This window comes from Rattus norvegicus, chromosome 10 (genome assembly GCF_036323735.1).
Source record: "Rattus norvegicus strain BN/NHsdMcwi chromosome 10, GRCr8, whole genome shotgun sequence".
Lineage (NCBI taxonomy): Eukaryota > Metazoa > Chordata > Mammalia > Rodentia > Muridae > Rattus > Rattus norvegicus.
In genome coordinates this window covers 50,056,242-50,074,766 of record NC_086028.1, presented here as the reverse complement: position 1 = coordinate 50,074,766, position 18,525 = coordinate 50,056,242, and the positions used below count along the sequence as shown (strand labels likewise).

Here is an 18,525-nt window from a genome sequence, read left to right as displayed (position 1 = left end):
AAGGTGTCGTGGACACCTTAATAAATTGGATTATAAGATCTGAAGCAAAGAGCTGTTGGGTAAAACCATAATCTCTAGCATATCCGAGTCCAACACATGAGAGAGCAGTGCCCCAGTCAACTGGTTATTTATGGAATTATAGGATGAGTTATACATAAATGACTAGAGAGAGAGAGAGAGAGAGAGAGAGAGAGAGAGAATGAATGAATCAGAGTACGTGAAAAAGCTTTTCTTCCCTCCTTGTGCCCATTGGTGTCTGGGTAAAAATAAACTGAAACCTCAAAGCTCCATGACCACACATAAAAAATACTTTATTGTTTTAATTTTTTTTGCTTTGGTTTGTGTGTGTGGTGCATGCATGTATATACCTTTGTATAGTGGACATGTATGTGCAGGTATTCATGCAGATGTATGCATATGGGGACCCAAAGTCAGATCCTTGTTGTGGTTTGAATTGGAAGGGCCCTCACAGACTCATATGGTTGAATGCTTGGCCCATAGGGAGTGGCACCATTAGGAGTGGTGGCCTTGGTGGGGTAGGTGTGGCCTTGTTGAAGGAAGTATGTCACTGTGAGTGACAGGCTTTGCAGTCTCATATGGTCAGGCTATGTCCAGTGTGTCTCACAGTCTTCTTATGCTGCCTGTGGATCAGGATGTAGAACTCTGAACTACTTCTCCACCATCATATCTGTTAGCTCATCACCATGCTTCTCACCATGATGATAGTGAACTATACCTCTGAAATTGTAAGCCAGCCTTGATGAAATGTTTTTCTGTATAAGAGTATCCACCACCACCATGTCTCTTCACAGGAAAAAAAAACCCTAACTAAGACACCTGTGCTTGTATAGAAAACAGTAACCACTGAGCAACATTCCCCAGCCTCAAGAATCATGTTAAGACTGAAAAGGTCAAAAAAAGATGAGTTTCTGAGAAATAGAGTCTATGACTTGAATGTGAAGTTTTCTATAGGCTCTTGAATAACTGGCTCCCAGCTGCTGGTCCTCCTTTAGAAAGCTGTGGAACCTCTGAGCCTGACCTCCCTAGTACACGTGGCTCACTGATGTTATGCCTTAGAATTTGTATCTAACTCTGCTTATTCCTGAGTTCTCTGTTTCCTGTCCACCAGATGCTGAGACAGAGTGACTCCTGCAGCCTAACCCACTCTTCCTTCTCCTTCTCAGCGGCAATGGACTGTATTCCAGAAACCGTGAGCCAGAGACAAAGCCTTCTTCCTGTAAGCTGCTTTCTGTCAAGTGTTTTCTGTCAGTAATGAGGAGAAGAACAATACCATACATAAGTATAATATGCCACACTGCCTTGTAAACTAAGGAAATATAGCTACATTCCATTAGAGCAGCAAAGCATACACAAGTTACTTTTATATTAGAGACATGCAAAGAAGTGAAGAGTGGTGCTGTAACTGGAATCTTGCCTGTCCCTCAGACAAGCATCTCCAGTTGGGCACTGTTGTGAGGTGGTAGAGACATTAAAAGGTGAGGCCTGATAGGAAGTATTTTAGGGCATGGGACATGTGCTTTTGAAGGGGACTCTGGGACACTTCCATTTTCTCCTCATTCCTTCTTGGCCCAGTCTTGACATAAGCATCTTTTCGCATCATATGTTCCCCACCATGGTGTGCTCCTTAACAGCGAGGCCAACCACTGTGGTCTCACATCTTGAACTATGAGCCAAAATATACCTTTCCCATTTGATGAGTTGATGAGTCTTAGGTATGTCTTATGCTAAGAGAAAGTTGAGGGATACAGAATGAGAAAAGATAATAGGAGGAAAGTTCTAGAAGGATGAGGGTAATAGAAGTAGTAGAGAGGCAGTGGTATGCAGAGGAAATAAAGAAGAGAGAATGAGAGAAAAACTCATAACAGACAGAGGATACTCAGAGACTCACTTATTTGCTCTCCAGCCTTTTACAAATTCAGTGCTGGGGATTAGACCATCAAAACCAAGGTCTTGAATGTGCTGGGTAAATGCTCCAGCACTAAGTGACAGTCTCAGACCTTCATTGTTTTTCTGTCAGGAGTCTTGCTACATTACCATGATCCTCTTGCCTCTGCCTCCCAAGTACTGAGGTTATGGGAATATGCTACCATCCTTGGCTCCCCAGGCTTTACCAGAGTGTCACATTGCCACAGAGTCTTCCAGTGTGATATCTGTGTGTTTTTACACCCCACCCAAGGCCATTGGAGCTGAATAAACTCAATCTCAGGTAGACAAAGTAGATATCTGAGATTCACAGTGGCTGTGAAGAAAACCACATTATGCACCTCTTCAGGAAGTGCACCAATAACCTGCCTGTTAAAAGGTGTTCTGGGACAGTTAAGAAGATGTGGCACCTCTGGCTAGCATCCTTGCATCCTTGAGCCCCATAGCGTGTGCTTCTAGACAAACCTCATCTCCACTACTGGGTTAAGGGGCAGGGTTTTGGAGTGGGGACTGAGGTTGGAGGGACCTGGTACACCAGTTGAAGAAGTCAATACTTTTTCAGGATTACTTAAAGAGTTTGCCATAGATGTACCTACCCGCCATGAACCCTACTATGTAGTCAAATTTGATAACCCTTTGTAGGACCTGGGAAAGTGGTTTTAACAGGAACCCGCTGGCCAATTCTGGTGCAACAAGTCCTGAGCTGAACATGAAGGAAGGTCATTCGTGGGGCATCTCAAAGGTCATTTTTTTAGTTCCTGGTTTCACTCCAGAATGAAGTAATGTCAGTGACTCATTCAGGTACCAGTACTCACGAGCCAGGCACTCAAGCTCTATTCTTTCTCAACCCTTATCTCATGATGTTATCCCTGTGTTGTTATTGTCTGTATAAAATGATTGACACTTTTTATTAAACAAATTCACGAAGTCCTATTTTCACCCACGGGGGCGTCTCTTCTGCCCTTTGCTTTACTATTGTTAGGATGGTGGATGGGAGGACCCCATAGGTGCCTGGTTCAGACTACAGTCACGTCCCGGTCCCCAGTGCTGCTTCCACCCTTGATGCCTACTGGTGCTTCTGTCTTCTAAGCCTCCAGGTGTTGGGAACTTTGCTCTCTGGCCAGGACAGGAGAAACGTTGTCTGGAAGTACAGCTCTGCCCCATCGGGTTCCAAGGAGCGTTTATGGTCCCATTGTGATGCAGCTGGGAACCATAAGCCACGAATGAATGCACGTCCATATTTTGGAGCTGACTTTTGTCAGGAATGTACTAAACACTTCATAAATTAAGGCTTTGGCTGTCAAGCCACCCTGATACCAGATTAGTCATCACAAGCCATTCCCTGCACAAACCCCGGAGGACAAAAGCTCTGGATAGTGCCAAAAATTTTCTTTTTTTTTTTTTGGAAATGGAAAATGTGTGCAGAGGAATGAATGACTGTCATAGTTAGGGTTTCTATTGCTATGATAAAACACTATGATCAAAGCAACTTGAAGAGGAAAGGGTTTGTCATTGGAGGAAGTCAGGACAAGAACTCAGATAAGGCAGGAACCAACCTGGAGGCAGGAGCTTTCATGGAGGAGTGACACTTACTAACTTGCTCACCATGGTTTGCTCAGCCTGTTTTCCTATAGCAGCCAGGACCACCAGGTCAGGAGTGGCCCCACTCACAATGGCCCTCCTATATTAATCACTAGTTAAGAAAATGCCCTACAGGCTTGCCTGCAGTTCAATCATATGGAGGCATTCTCTCAACTGAGGCTCCCTTCTCTCTGATGATGCTAGCTGTTGGCCAGTTGATATAAATCTAGCCAGCACAGTCACCATTCCACACTGCACAGTGCAGATGAGTGATGGGTATCCCTTCTGATGTCCCTAGCCTTCCAGATCTTATGCCCCTTCAGTGTATTCTAAGTACAGAGTGGAGCATACTGTAGGATTTGTTTTCTTCCAAGGTTCTATAAATGCCAGGTGTTATTACTCCCTTTATGTATGTGTGGAGGAATTCAGCTCTTATGCATCTTACTTTATCAGATGTGTACTATAGTGGTCACCAGGTGGGGGCCGAGGAAACTCAGGCACCAGAGTCTCCTATCCAAGGTCATTTATCTAGTTTAAGGCAGGGCTGGGTTTCAACACTGGGTCTAGTCGATTGGATTATACTCAGACCCTGTGGGGCAGGAGACTTGGGGAAAGAAATCACGCCCTCGGTCTTTGTGTGGGGTTCTTTCATTCATTCATGTAGGATCCACTGATCTGATTTTTTTCAACAGAAGTTTTTTCCAGTATATTGAAGTTCATTTTAATGTATGATACTTAATATATAAAAAGGTACCTTCTTATCACCTATTTCTGACTTCTGTGGCTATATAACATGAGAAAGATATAGAAAGTTAGTATGTTTTATCTCTCACAGAGGCCTTCATGAAGATCTGAATCCCTCAAAAACCAGTAAATCACATGAATGCTTATGATACATTGAGATGAATAACAGCCATAGAGGAACATGATTGGATAGAGCCGGAAGACTTATCAAAGCCCGCTGGGCCAGGGTCTTTCAGAGGTAAGCGTGTTCTTTGCCTTTGGGTATGAGGAGGACACCCGGGGAATGAGGGTCTTGCATGTGCTTCAGGGAGAGAGGGGTGGGAAAGAATGAGAGGGGCCTCCTGCTCTTTACTCTCTGCAGTAGCAGGTCATAAACCCCACCAGAGACAACATATCTTCTGCTTTACATATGATTTCGTGCTATGAAATGGACCATCACTACTACAAAATTCTAAGTCTGGATAAAAAAAGATATAATGAAATCTAAGGCCAGAGTTTGAAACTTTTTCAACATTGACATTAAAACATTTATGATGTTACATTTTAGATTTTTTTAAACCATTTTTGAACTAGGACATCACTATGTCACCCAGGCTGACCGTAAACTGTGATCATCCTACTTCCTGAGTATCGGGATGACAGACAGATACCATAATGTCTGGGTGGATGAATTCTAGATATTTAGAATGGTGATGTTCATTCTGTAAAATTCAATCAAATCATCACAGGCCTGTGAGACTTCAGGAATTTCTGGAAAGATGAATTTAATCCATAATCAGGTACTCTAAACCACCAAGTGTTTGATACAAATTCAAGGTTTTATGTATGTATTTCATATATAATGCACTATATATTAATATATAGTGTATATGTATGTTTATATATGTGCACATATGTTCTGGAAGAGCTTCTTCATTGATCAGCTGGTGAGGCACAGGTTATCAGCACATATGGCTTTTTACAAGTAGTCCCTAAGACATTACTCGGATAAAACCATTTTGAAGCTGGACAGGATAGAACACCAGAAAGGCCAAGACGTGAAGACTGTAAATACAGAGCTAGAATAAACTACAAAGAGACCTTGCCTCAAAGAACAAACCAAACAAAATCACTGTCCCTTTGATGCTTCAGCACCTTCAGATTGCCGCTTCCGGTGCATGTTTAGGAGGTGCTGGTGCTGGATGGAAAGAAGGACCAGGAAGAGAAAGTGCCAACTGGGCTTCCTCTATTTTCTAGAATCACTTAGCTCTGATTACCAGTCTGCATGACTACCTCTGCGTATGACAGTTCAGTCACAAGAAAGGTGAAAACTAGCCATGCTGTGCTTTGTGCCAGGGGACGAACCTGTGTTTCACGTGAGTCACTTGCAGAATAAGAGCAGTCAAAGCAACCAGATGCTGGTGCCTCTGATGCTCACATTCTTGTCAGTGAATTTGCTGAGAAATAGTTATATGTTTGGTTGCTTTATTGATAGCTCATCTTAAAAACAATAGCATTGAGATCCCCTACTGAAATGACAGGACTATGACTTCACTTAGTATCAAAGGGAATGGCTTTTATAGTCAAGTGGTAGTGACTGGTATGTTCCGTGCATAGGGGAGACCGGAAGCTCCAATGCTGGCTTTCTCTCTCTGCAGAAGGAAAACCTGTAACTGTATCCTGAGTTGGAGGGTCCGGGTTTGGCATTTGTTCTGTTGCTATGATAAAATACCCAACAAAACAATGTAAGAAAGGAAGGATTCATTTGTCTCACTGTCCAAGGGTACAGTCCATTATGGTGAGAAAGGGGTGGTAGGTGAGAGAGTAAGTGACATTATATCACAGTCATCATGGAGACAGAGATAAATGCGGCCACTCAACTTGCCTTCCCTCTTTGATCCAATCTATTGCAGCCTTGGTGGCACTCACATTTAGGGTGAGACGTATCATGTTAATCTGAAACATGAGATAGTCCCTTAGTCCCTAGGTCTGAGAAAGTCCTGGACCACATGGACTGGTGGTCCTTGGTTTTATAAAAAAGTAGGCTAAGCAAGACAGAAGAAGCAAGCAGTAAGCAGCACCCCTCCATGGCCTCTGTATCAGCCCCTGTCCCCAGGTTCCTACTCTGCTTAGGTTCCTGTCTTGACTTCCTTTGATGATGAACTGTGATGCGGAAGTGTAATCCAAGGAAATTCATTTCTCCTTAACTTGCTTTTGGTCATGGTGCTTCATCACATCAACAGTAACCCCATCTAAGACCCTGCAATGATGCTTGGTGCTGGACTTGTTCCTGGGGTCATCTCATTGTCCTGGTTGCGACATGGGTACTCTAATAATGGACTTCAGAAATGTGTCTGTACAAAGGTTAGTAGAGAGCCAGAAGCCTTCTGGACAGCCTCATAGCACTGTAGGATGCTGACACCAGACTCCTACCTAGCTGCTATAAGAGGGGGCTGAGTGACCCCGACATTCTTCTTGCTCAGACTTGTGTCTATCTGCATGTGCAGATTTGGTGTTTTTATTTTAAATGTTGTACCCAAAGGGACTCATATGTTCCTTCTTTCTGGGGTAAGTGCTGTCTTCACCTTGATTTTTATAAGCAAAGAACTTGAGGGTAAAAGAATTATCAATCTTCAAGTTCACCTCTCAGCAATGGGACTGTCTTCTGAGAGCCTTGCTTTTTATTAGTTAAAGAAAAAAAAAGCCAGTAATACCCTTCAAGACATGATGAAGAAGAATTTTGTTAAGTTTGGGGAGAGGTCACAGGGACTGCTACAGAGAGACTCTTTATAGTCAAGAGGCAGGACCTGGGAGTAGGTGGGAAATGACCAAGAGAAACTCATAGAACTAAAGGAGACCATGGCCAAATGGAACCAAAAAAAAAAAAAAAACATTGCTGACGATGTGTCAGGGTGGCTAGATATTAAGTGGAAGGGGATTGGAGGGGAGAGGAGTCTGGTGGACAGTTGACCAGACAACAGGGTGAGCCTGGCTGAACTGAAGGGGGAGGGATGTTTGCTAGAACTGGGCTTTTCCAGGATTGGGCCTTAAGGCTTAGAAGTCCCACTAAGTTTTGGCGAAACAGATATTCACACTGAACTGCTAACTTCTTGAAGATGTAAGAGGATGGAAAATAATTTGCCAAGCAAATGATGACTATTGATCTCCAAGGAGCCAACATCTATTTTCACAGGCACATCACATTCTCTTGTACTCGAGACACACTCATCCATCTCACTGACTTGAACTCTGCAACAGTTCCCTCCCTCTCCTCGCACCTCCATTTCTGTTGCAGTCATGTGCCCTGCTCTAAGCTCCTCCACACTGATAAAACAGTAGTTTCTCAGGCTGGGCCTTGCTCTAGAAGACTTGTGAGCAGCAGGAGACTCGGTTGTGAACAAGAGCAACTGCAGCCCATGGTGGACCCACAAAGCACCATCTGCCAGGCACTGCCTACCAGCAGAGGCTGACAGATGACTTATCCCTGGGAGTAGAAAGGGAGCCTCCCTAGACATTTATGGGGGTGAGTTAAGACAATGGGGGTACTTGGGTGTATTAAAATCATAACAGAGAAACAAGACCTGATAACTTTCCAGCTATACCATGCCAAGGAAGGAAGTCTGGATCCCACAAAGCAATGGATACCTGAAATTGTGATGACCCCACACCGCCCTATCATCTGGTTTGGTCTCTAGACTCTGTAGCTTTGCTCACAAACCCAATTCTAGAAGCTCCAGCAACAGCTCCATCTAGGTACTGGTCTGGTTCATTACCTTATCAACGCAGACTCAGTTTACTTCTGAGACCTCTTGAGTCTGATGCAGCCTTTTAACTTCACTGGTATTCATTCTGTAAATCACACACACACACACACACACACACACACACACACACACAGAGAGAGAGAGAGAGAGAGAGAGAGAGAGAGAGAGAGAGAGAGAGAGAGAGATCTATTTACTGTTTGGTGTGATATGAGAGTTAGTATTAGTAATTAATATCCTTAGCCAGGCTATCAAGGTAGGCTGAATTATATGCCAAATTGCTGTCACTGAAACCATTAAATCTCCTGAACTTAATAAATCCTCACATTATGAAAAGACAGACATATTTCTGATGTACTGCGCTCACAATTTTCTTCTCTCCCGTCTTTCCTCCTTCTCTTACATTCTCATTTCCTTGTTGTGCTCTCTTTCTTTTGTGGGGCTACTTTGACTGAACCTAGGAGCGCTCTATAATAGGCGAGTATTCTACCACGGAGATACATGCCTCACTGTCTGTGGACCAACTGGTCTAGCAATGGCTGTTTCTCAATGGGAAGGCCATGAATCCACTGGCTGTTCAGCCCATGAGACTGCAGGTTTCAGCAGTCCCAGTCTGGAGCTGGAGTCCTGAAGTGTTCCTAGAGCCCCGCTGGTCTTTGGTCTATGTTGGAATCCTGAAAAAGTGGGCTCTCATTGCACTAAAGGAAGGCCTCAGCAACAGGATAGACGAACTTGTGAACAAGAGTGAGGGCAAGCAGGCAAAAGACAAAAGCTTCCTCCTTCCATGTCTTTTCTGTGGGCGGCCATCAGAAGTTGTGGCTCAGACTTATTTGTCTTCTTTGGCAGACATGAATAGCTGCGTGGTCTTAGCCGATTCTATATTTATATAGCTATACCTATGCTTATCTAATTCGACAACCAAGATTAGCTGTCACATTCTTTAGCTTGCACTCAATCTCTAACTCACATCTGTGTGTGTAGACAGTTAGGTTTACTGCCTGCTGTATGGTTTGTGATATGAGGGTTAATATTAGTAATTAAGACTGGAATAAATGATCCTGCATTTTGCACTACAGGTAATGTAGCTGGGATGATCTGACAAACTCTGCCATTGAAACCACTGCACCTTGGGGATTTATTGCTCTTCAGTAAACTCTGATAGCATGGAAAGACACCAAGATACCTATGCTTCTGCCTGGCATAGTGCAGTCATGACAAGAAGAACATTGTCAGCTTTCAGGCAAGACAAAACTTGAAGGTTCACCCAGATATAGGTGAGGGGGATGGGCTGCAAAGAGCAGCTTGCTGTGTGAGCCACCATTTTTCTCTGGCGAGGAAGTCCTCTCTTTGGACTGATCTCTAATAACCCCACCTTTCTGACACTCTCTTGTTCCTTTGAGCACTTCTGGACTTTTGGTGGTTTTGTAATCAGATTGCTAGCCAACAGCCCTCAGTCTGTGTTCAGCATGCATGGATATGCCTGACCCCAAAGTATATAAACTGCTCAGGTCCAGGCAGGGGAGAGTAAGGGCCAACCACAGGAAACTTATCTTTTAAAGCGGAGATTGAGTCCCTAAAACTGTAACCCTTTTGGAAGGAATTACAGCCTCGGTATGCACTGTTCTGCCTGCCAAGGAATAGAGGTGAATGTGAATGCCTGGTAAAAATTGGAGAGCCTTCGTCTATAGACTGCAAGTGGCCTAAAGGCTGTATGTATCCAGTGCTTTGTCACAAGTGTTTTGGTTGTCGTTGGAAAAAAGCAGTTGGGTTTCTTTGGCCAAGAGTTGGTACTAGCTGAGAGGGGTTGTGTGGGGAGGTTCTTGTCCCATATCCACCAATCCTAGAGCTTCAGTGAGCTCTTTAGTTTTGGCAGCACCCTTTATAGTACCAGCCCTGCTCACAGCTGTGTTGTGCAGTCTCCTATCCCTTTGCTTTCTGACTCACCGTGCTGTGAATTGCTGCCAGTAGTTGCCTTCCTCTTCCAGCTGCCAGCACCCCACTCCTTTCTGTGTCTTCTAAAGTTTGTTGGAACTGATGTTTTTCTTCTTCTTGGTTTGTGTGTGTGTGTGTGTGTGTGTGTGTCCATGTTTTGTGCCTACATATAGACACATTTTCATGTGTATATGCATATATGTAGATGCTCTGTCATGTATTTTCTTGGGTGTCTTCTATTGTATCTGTCTGATATTTTGATTTAGGATCTTTTACTGAAAGTCTGAAACTCTGTGACTGGGTAAGATTAGTTGATTACCAAGTTCCCCAGGGTTCCTCTAGTTTCTGCTTCCCCAGTGCTGGGGTTACAAATGTGTAGAGGAATTTTAATCCAGCAATATGGCTGTTCTGGCAAGGGATCATATCCAAAGACCTAGGTCTGTGGGATCTGCCTGGAATGCAGACCTGTCACACACTTTAATCCATCTGGCTGGAATACAGGCCTGCCTGTAGTACACACCTTTAAGGTTAAAGTTGTAAAAGGAAGTAGTCATGTTTAAATTTGACATCTAGTTGAAGAACAAAGTGATGAATCAGAGAAAGATTTGAAAGTTAGAGTTAGAGATCGAATATGCCCAACTCTCAAGAGAACAGCACAGAGAGCAGTACAAGGAGACAGACAGACAGACAGACAGACAGACAGACAGACAGACAAGCAGATAGATAGGGTGGTCAGAGAGTTGGGAGTCATTTCAGTGGGTGCAGTGCATTGGAGTTGAGTTCATTCATGAGTTTGTGCAGTTCAGCGCAGGTCAGCAGAGGCAGTTGAATCCAGAGAATAAGAAGCCTGTAGATTAGAACAAGATACCGGAGTTACCTTGAGGCTAAGCAAAGCAATTCAGTTTGAGACTAAGAGAAGCCAGATTGACTCAATCAGCTTGGAGAGGAGTTTGAACCAGAAAAGCTAAGTTAAACCAACCAGCCAGAATTCAGGACAAACTAGAAAGGGTGAGTTCACTCATCAGTAAGTCTTGGAGGCTAATTCTAGGCCCAGGTTAGCAGGCAAAAGCTGGAATCTGGAGATTTCAAGGTCTGGATTTGCAGAAGATTAGATTGTATGGAAGCTAGAAGCTTCCAGGCCTAGGCCTCATCGTAGATAGAAACACTCTGGGCTCAGCCCGAGACATATATGTTTGTAAAGTGTGAGTATGGCTCTCAGTTCACCACTTCATGTGAGGAAATAAAAGTAATATTTATATTTACACACTGGTGCACCATCATGCCCCCTTTTTATCGAGTGCTGGGGATTCAAACTCAGGTCCAGCAAGGACTCTATGTGCTGGTACTGAACTGTCTTCTCAGTTCCCTCCTCATATTTTTCTTTTAATTCTAAATTTTATTATTAAATTATTAAAATTATAAATTAAAAATTATTAAAAGAGATGACCTCTTCTTTTCTTTTAGTTGCTTGAGGCATGATGCTTTCCCAACATTTCAATTTTAGTGTAGAGGAAACTTACAATGGCCCTACAGCTTCTGGACTGGAGTCAGCGTTTTACAAGTTGAAAAGAGGAGTGGAAGGGCAATGGCCTACATGATGATGACTCATGGAATCCAACAATGTGGAGTAGGAGGGGCTTTGACACTGGTGCCCATGGGGAGAAGGAGGACCCCTCTCCATTCCCAGTAAGTCTGTCTGAAATGAACCTACAGGAAATAGACTCATTGAAATCATGGCAGTTGACTTCCAAGCATGGAGCATTCTAAGGTTGCTTCTGGGAGCCCAGTATAACTGAGGTGCACATATGCCCTTCTACAGGCAGGAAGAAAATGGGAGTGCAGAGGTGGTGGATGAGTTTTAAAAAAATTGAATGGGTCCAAGGTATCCATAAGTGACAGTTTGTAAATGGTTATCTTCAGAGGTTGAGATCCTGAGGAGATAGTGGCTAGTGACACACATGTCCAACTATTTCAACATTCCTCAATCTTCCTTTCTACAATGTGAATGTATGAAATGTCAGGGAGAACAGCAAATGTGACCTGTGGGTTCAGGTTTCTGATTAGAAATATCATGGTAAAGCTTCTTCAGCAACTGTTGATGGCCAAAGGCTGATCTCAAAAATAAACCAGTGTAACAAACAGAGTGACCAGGGCAACATTTCCTGAACTGGTTACACTCATGGACAATGATTATTGTGACCGATCCAATGAGAACACACTAGAAGGCCTGAACCTAGTAGACGAGGGGTATCAGCAGGCATCGTGGCAGATTCAAAGGCAGGCCTAAGTACTGAAGGAAAGAAGGAGGCCTCAGCATGGACTGGATCGGAGGCAGTTGGCACAGAGAAGGTGTGGGCAGTCTACTGGATACAAGATTTCTATGTAATAGCTTGGGTGTTCATATTGGGACCTGACAGGTATGTACTCCTTTGAGTATATTACTTCCCTCTCCCAATATATTTATCTTTGAGAAGCACATGCATGATCAAGTATATGCACGAGTGAACACATGTGTGTGAAAGCCAGAAGTTGCTGTCTAATGTCTTCCTCAATCACTCTTCATCTTCTCCACTTCAGTTTGGAGACAGTAGCTTATGGCTTGGCTAGAATGACAGGCTGGTCAACTCCAGAGTGAGGCTCATCCCTGTAGAATCCTCCCCAGGCACTGGAATGATGAGTGTATCATTTATGTGGGTTGGGTGATTCGAATGCTGGTCCTTACTGGTAGCATAGTAAGTATTTTATTAATGGAGCCATCTCCTTGCCCCTTCCCTTATTTTCCATTTATAAATGCAATTTCCATTGGGGAAAACAAAAGATGTTGTGTCCCTCTTACCACAATTAGACCTCTTAAAACTCTGACCAATGGGGGGAAAAACCCAAGTTTAATTCTGTGTGGCAAATCTCATTAAATAACTGTAGGTTTAGATTTTAAAAAAAGGGTTTTAAAAATGTTTTAATGTCTTTTTATTCATATTATCCATGAGAGGTAGTGGGAAGGAAGGTTAATAGAATAAAGGAGGATGTGGACCTGTTTAGGAATACTTCTTTGGAGTAAATCTAATTTGTGTTGTCAGGACATCAGCAGTTTGGTTTACATGAATTAGTAGTGGCAGCTCAATTTACTCTTGTAAACACCACTTATGAATTAGCAATGGCAGGACAATCTAGAAGAAATTGTAAGACTCTGTCAATTGGCCCGAGTCCGCAGAAGCAGAAAGAAGCCACTGGGAAACCACCAGAAGTTTTTTTTGGTGTGTTTTTTTCTATGAATTCATGACAAATAATGACCAACAAAGAATTATAAGGTGTATCAATATCACTCAGCATCTGTCCGTGAAGACCAGCATCACCAAAGCCCAATGATGGTCAGCAAAGAATGCCAAGGTATAGCAATATCTTTTAGTATCTTCTATTGTCTATTGGGCGATATTTATATACATTTTTAACATCATGTGCTTTCTCAAGCATCTGCTCTAGCAAAACATCACATGCCCTTTTTCCAGGCTGCCTCTAGAAAACCACTACCTGTCTGGTTTTAGTAAAACATCCCTCATAAGACACTTTCTAGAAAACTATCACATTGACACAACTAGGTCTCCAATGAAACCAGAAATTTCCACTTCAAATTACCTCTGTTATTATATTTTTCCTGTTCACATAATGATATAATGGCTTCAATTATGCCACTTTGGCATGGGCCTTTTATTTGGCATGGACTTTTAATCTGAAAGGACTTGGGAGAGAATCTTTGCATGTAGGGGTCGTGCATCTCCCAAGACAGGTTGCAAGACCTGCTATGAAAGGAATGCTCCACATACCAGGAGTCAACATCCTTCTCTCCCAAACACACAGAGAGGAATCTGAGGCTCCAGGCCTTGCTGGACCCTCCCCAGGTGATAACATTTAGGGCATATCATGTCTTTGCCATTTTGCCTTTCTCCATGAGCCTCCATCACATCTGCTCAAACCCCCCGCCTTCATGCTTTCCTTGGGTCTTCATTTGCTAAGGAAGGCTCTTGAGTCACATAAAGCAGATGAAATAGGTGAATACACCTTTCCCTGACAACGCCTTTTTTTTATACGAGCCCCAGGCAATATGCTCCAGATGGTTAATTGGAAAAGTTATGTCTCCCGCTTTACCTACTCTCTGCCCAGAAGCCCCAATCCGCCCTCCTAAGACTTAAGCGTGATGATACAGAAACATCAAGGGGAGTTTTAGATTTATTCCTTGCCCTTCAAAATCCATGCTTTTATTCCACAGATCAGGCTAAGAATAGAGAGATGCTAAGAAAAAGAACACACAAATTGTGTGAGATCGTTGCCTTACTGAAAGAGAAGCAAGGAGTTGACTGTTGGGATGGGAAGGCAGCGGAGGGTACAGAGCACAAATGGTTCCAGAAGTGCATATCAAGTAGGAATCGTCTTGTAAATGAAGATGGGGTGGGGCAAGGGGGACTGCCACTCTGGTCACCTGTGCTTGGATAGAGCCATCCCACAGCTGCGTGCTCTCTGATACATAGCACAAACATTCCAGGGAAATGCATTTGGTTGTTCCTTGGGGATATAGAAATCTGGATGCTCACATCCTTGCTTCAGTCATTTTTATCTTTTATCCATTTTTAAAAAAATGTAGCAACATACATGATACAATAGTACATTCTGATTGGCCACTTAGAGTAATCTAAGTTGAGACAGACCTAGAAGATTTATAAAACTCAACTCTGACTGTATTCGTGAGTGTGACAAGTGATCAAGGGCAGAAGAGTACAGGGTACGTAGAACTATGCTATTAGATATCATGAGCTCAAACCCCGGGAGTCTCAGAGATTTGAGAATGGTGGGAGTTGAGTGGAGTCACTTCCTAAGGTCCCAACCAGTTTCTGTACCTGCTCTGGAACATGTAACCATGACTCCGCACTGAGAAGACCATAGGCACTCAGTCATGTATAGACTTGAGCTTTCAGTCAATGACCTTCCTTTCCTGGGTATTCCTTTCTGCAAGAGGTATATAATCCCCAGTTAACACAGAATAAAGTGGATTCATTCACATCCTCTACCAAATAAAGCAATATGAACAAGCAAGGATCCTCTCAGAGAACTGCTTCAATAATCATCACCATGGGAAGGTCTTTGCCTAAAAAAGCAGTGACTAAGACTTTCAAAGAATGGTTTCTCTCCTCCAGCTGCCCCTATACTTGGCACTTGCTCCCAATCAGGCTGGATCCCACTCATTCTCCAATCAGGCTGGTTCCCACTCATCCTGCCTTCCCTATCTACCTGACATGCAGACACTCCAAGGGAAAAGGGGGACCTCAGACTCCCATTTTTTACTTCCTCTCCCAGTGGTATACCATTCATGGATAAATCTGACAGAACAAAAGTTGTGTGATCTAATGGTCATAGATGGCCCAATGGGAAAGGCCTATGTGTTGACATGTGTCCTGTATATATTCAGAAATGGCATCCCTTTTTTTCAGGGTAGAGAGGACAAAACACACACAGCTGGTAGATCTACCTCAAGAGACAGTCCAAAAGACCTTGTATCTTCTGTCTCCTTGATCCCCTCAGTTTATAATAGTCAGTGTGCCTAAAGGACAACACACTGTGTTCTGAACCTGGACACTGGGGAAGCGCCATGGAATTACCTATTCTTGATATTTCACAAACATGGCCAGAAAAGCCTTGTGGCATGATCCTGACCTCAGAAGTCATCCCACATGTGTACTGAGATCTCTGGTTATATTTTGGTTCTGAGAACTACCCAGTTCCCAACCAATCCCTTCATCAAATCATCTCTGCTCCGTAGATTTGACTATAAGTCTTTCTTTGAATGCTTTCTTCCAAAGGTCTGAGGATACCTTGAAAAGAGACACCAGATAATTCCAAACTAGTTCAACCAAGTAAATCCAAACCAGATTTACACCAAGGATTTGAGAACATGGTGGCTGTGGACTTTGCTTTAGAATTCTAAGCAATTGCCCCAAAGCAGGGTCATGGGGAGCCATTTTTCAGTCCCAGGATATGTGACAGAGTACAGGGAGGCAGCTGAGGCTGATGGAAAGTCGTGCAGGACTCATCCACCATGTTCAAGAGAGTGGTTCAAGAAAGCCAGCCTCAGCAGGTACCGGGCAACTCCAGGGAGGAGCCTCACTTACACCATCGCACTTCCTGGTGAAGTGCTACCATTGCTACTACCCATAGAATCCGAGGAAACAGGACTATGAGCCCCATGATGTTAATCCAACCTATGCTGAATAGGCTGGTTTAGGTTCTAATGTGGTTGAATGAGGCTGTCTGGGGAGTGCAAAAGATGTAGTAGATTCGGTGGGAAAGGCTACTAGTCAAATAGACTCTGTGTTGTCATGAAGATTGAACCCCTCAGCTCTTACTTCTCTTACTTTCAAATCAGTGTTGGTGGGGTCAGCCAAGGTACTTGCAGGGTGCAACAGACAAGCATTTCAGCAAGGGAGACCAGGACAGCAGGATGCACCAGATTGCTTCTTAGGAGCATTGAATTTAATGCTGTGGATGGAGTTCTAGAAGCCAGTGGGTCCTTGCACTGTGAATATGCACAGGACGCCTGGAGGAGGGGTTCAGAGGAGGGGAGTGGAGAAGGCAGCCGGCAGTGCAGGTGGGTTTTTGACGTCAGGACGAGGTGAGGAGTCTTTCAGTTTCTTCTTCAGTGTCTCTTGAAAGTGTGACAAGCAAACCATTGGTGGCAGAGGAGACAGCTCTAGCAAGGGTTGAGGGCTGCAAACGTAGTTCTGAGTTAAAGCGTTTGTTCAGCACGCAAGAGAGGCCCCAGTGCTGCCAATAAACACGTAGATGTGGAAGAGCATCTTTAACTGTGACTTGGTGTGCGTTCATCCTAATGCACATTAAGAAAAGCACTATGATTCCCGCTTGAAGTGTGTGTTCCATTGACGTTTTTGACGTTAAGTTAAAATAGGTCTAGCCTTGGCATTCCGATTTGTGCAGCCATATGAATCTTGAGCTTGCAACATAGACACATCCGTTGATGCTTTAAGTGTCCTGTAATATAACTTCCTGTTGCGATATTTTGGAAGTGTTGATGGAATAAATGACCTTTGGTCTACCTCCCTCTGGGTTTTCTTCTACCTTGCATATTACTGCAGGAATGGTGGGGAGAGAAGCTGAGGCAAGGCTTTTGAGACCACTCACCAAGAAATAGCACAGAGGAGTGGGCAATGGGATGAAGGACAACTGTTGTCAGTGTGATAGACTACATTCATAGCTCTGACCTCTAACCCCAATGCCTTAGTGAACTGAGGAAAACTTGGACCTGTGAAATGGCCATCAAACTGAGGCTCCAGAAAAGAGGGATCAAAAATGCTGCATTTTGGGTGTCTTTCCATGTGTGTGTGTGTGTGTATGTGTGGGGGTCACATATGTTAACTATATGTGCTCGGCCACTAAGCCACATCCAGGTCAAGGGTTCTCATTTCAAGTGTGGTTCTGGAAATACTTGTGAATTTCATTTTTAAATTTAGGTACACCCTCTCCTGTACAATTTATAAATATTTATTACTTTGGGACAAAGTCTAGTTTCAAATGACAAAATCAATGTGAAGTTTCCTTTAAATATATTTGGTAGCAGGCGTTGGGGGAGGGCATGTTGGGAATAGACTTTTAGGCTGAGTATGTGTTCCCCAAGTACTGTACCACCGAGCTATAGCCTCAGGTCTTAAGTCCTTCACTTTGTTTTTGAAACAGAGCCTCATGATGGCTTCACACTCATAGAGAGTCAATTGTCCCCAAGTCTAGAGTGCTGGGATTAAAGGCATGCTCCTTCATGCCCAGCCATGCAATGTTTTTTAAAAAATTAACTATGATTTCAGAAGAATATTGTACAGTAATAGCCTAGTGCTCACTTGGAAATGTGAGCAGTACCATGCTCACCTGGTGTATCCAAGTGTGGATATGTTATAGCCGAGACTCAGACGGAGGCACGCAGAGCCAAGGTAGCCACTGATGCTTGCGTAATTCATCCTGTCTATTGTCCCTCTATTTCAGACAGCTCCAAAGGCCATCCAAGGTCAAGATTGAGCTTCTCTCTCTTTTAAATATCAGAACATGTATTCTTCTCTGTGAACCTTCCTGGGCAGTATTGTCTGTCCTGTGTGTCCTCTTGGGTTCTGATAGTTCTCATGCTGTATGGCCAGTTATGTGCCCACATCCTTTCTCCCAAAGCTTGAAAATGTGGATGACGTGATAATGTGATTTGATTTGTTCCCAAAGAATGACATTCTGGAAGGTCACTTGGTTCCAGTTCAGTGGTATTGGAGCAGTGGAAACTCAGAGAGGTAGGGCCGAGTGAAAGGTCATTCATTCCTGAAGGCCCCATCCTCACGTGTGCATTAATTCTGGTTCTCTGGAATGAGGGCAGTCACATGACACTAGATTGGTTCCCCCCAAGAGTATGTTACTATATGCAGACTTGATGTCTCCCTGGAGTCCCTCTTCGCACCTCACAACTCTCCTGTGTGCCTCTGCCATTGTGAAGTCATCACCAGGTCCCTACCAGCTGAGATATTGGTGTGATGTTCATAAACTTCCAGAA

The 18,525-nt window shown here is 43.6% G+C and overlaps 1 long non-coding RNA gene across 1 annotated transcript; it reads right to left on the bottom strand.

Annotated features, from left to right (window-relative positions):
* Positions 1 to 10,381: 10,381 nt before the first annotated feature.
* On the bottom strand, positions 10,382 to 18,425 carry LOC134480806 (uncharacterized). Its single transcript, XR_010055657.1, has 2 exons — positions 17,865 to 18,425; positions 10,382 to 10,788 (listed from the first exon to the last, which is right to left on the bottom strand). It is a non-coding gene; the product is annotated as an uncharacterized LOC134480806 (long non-coding RNA).
* Between the last annotated feature and the right edge of the window lie 100 nt (positions 18,426 to 18,525).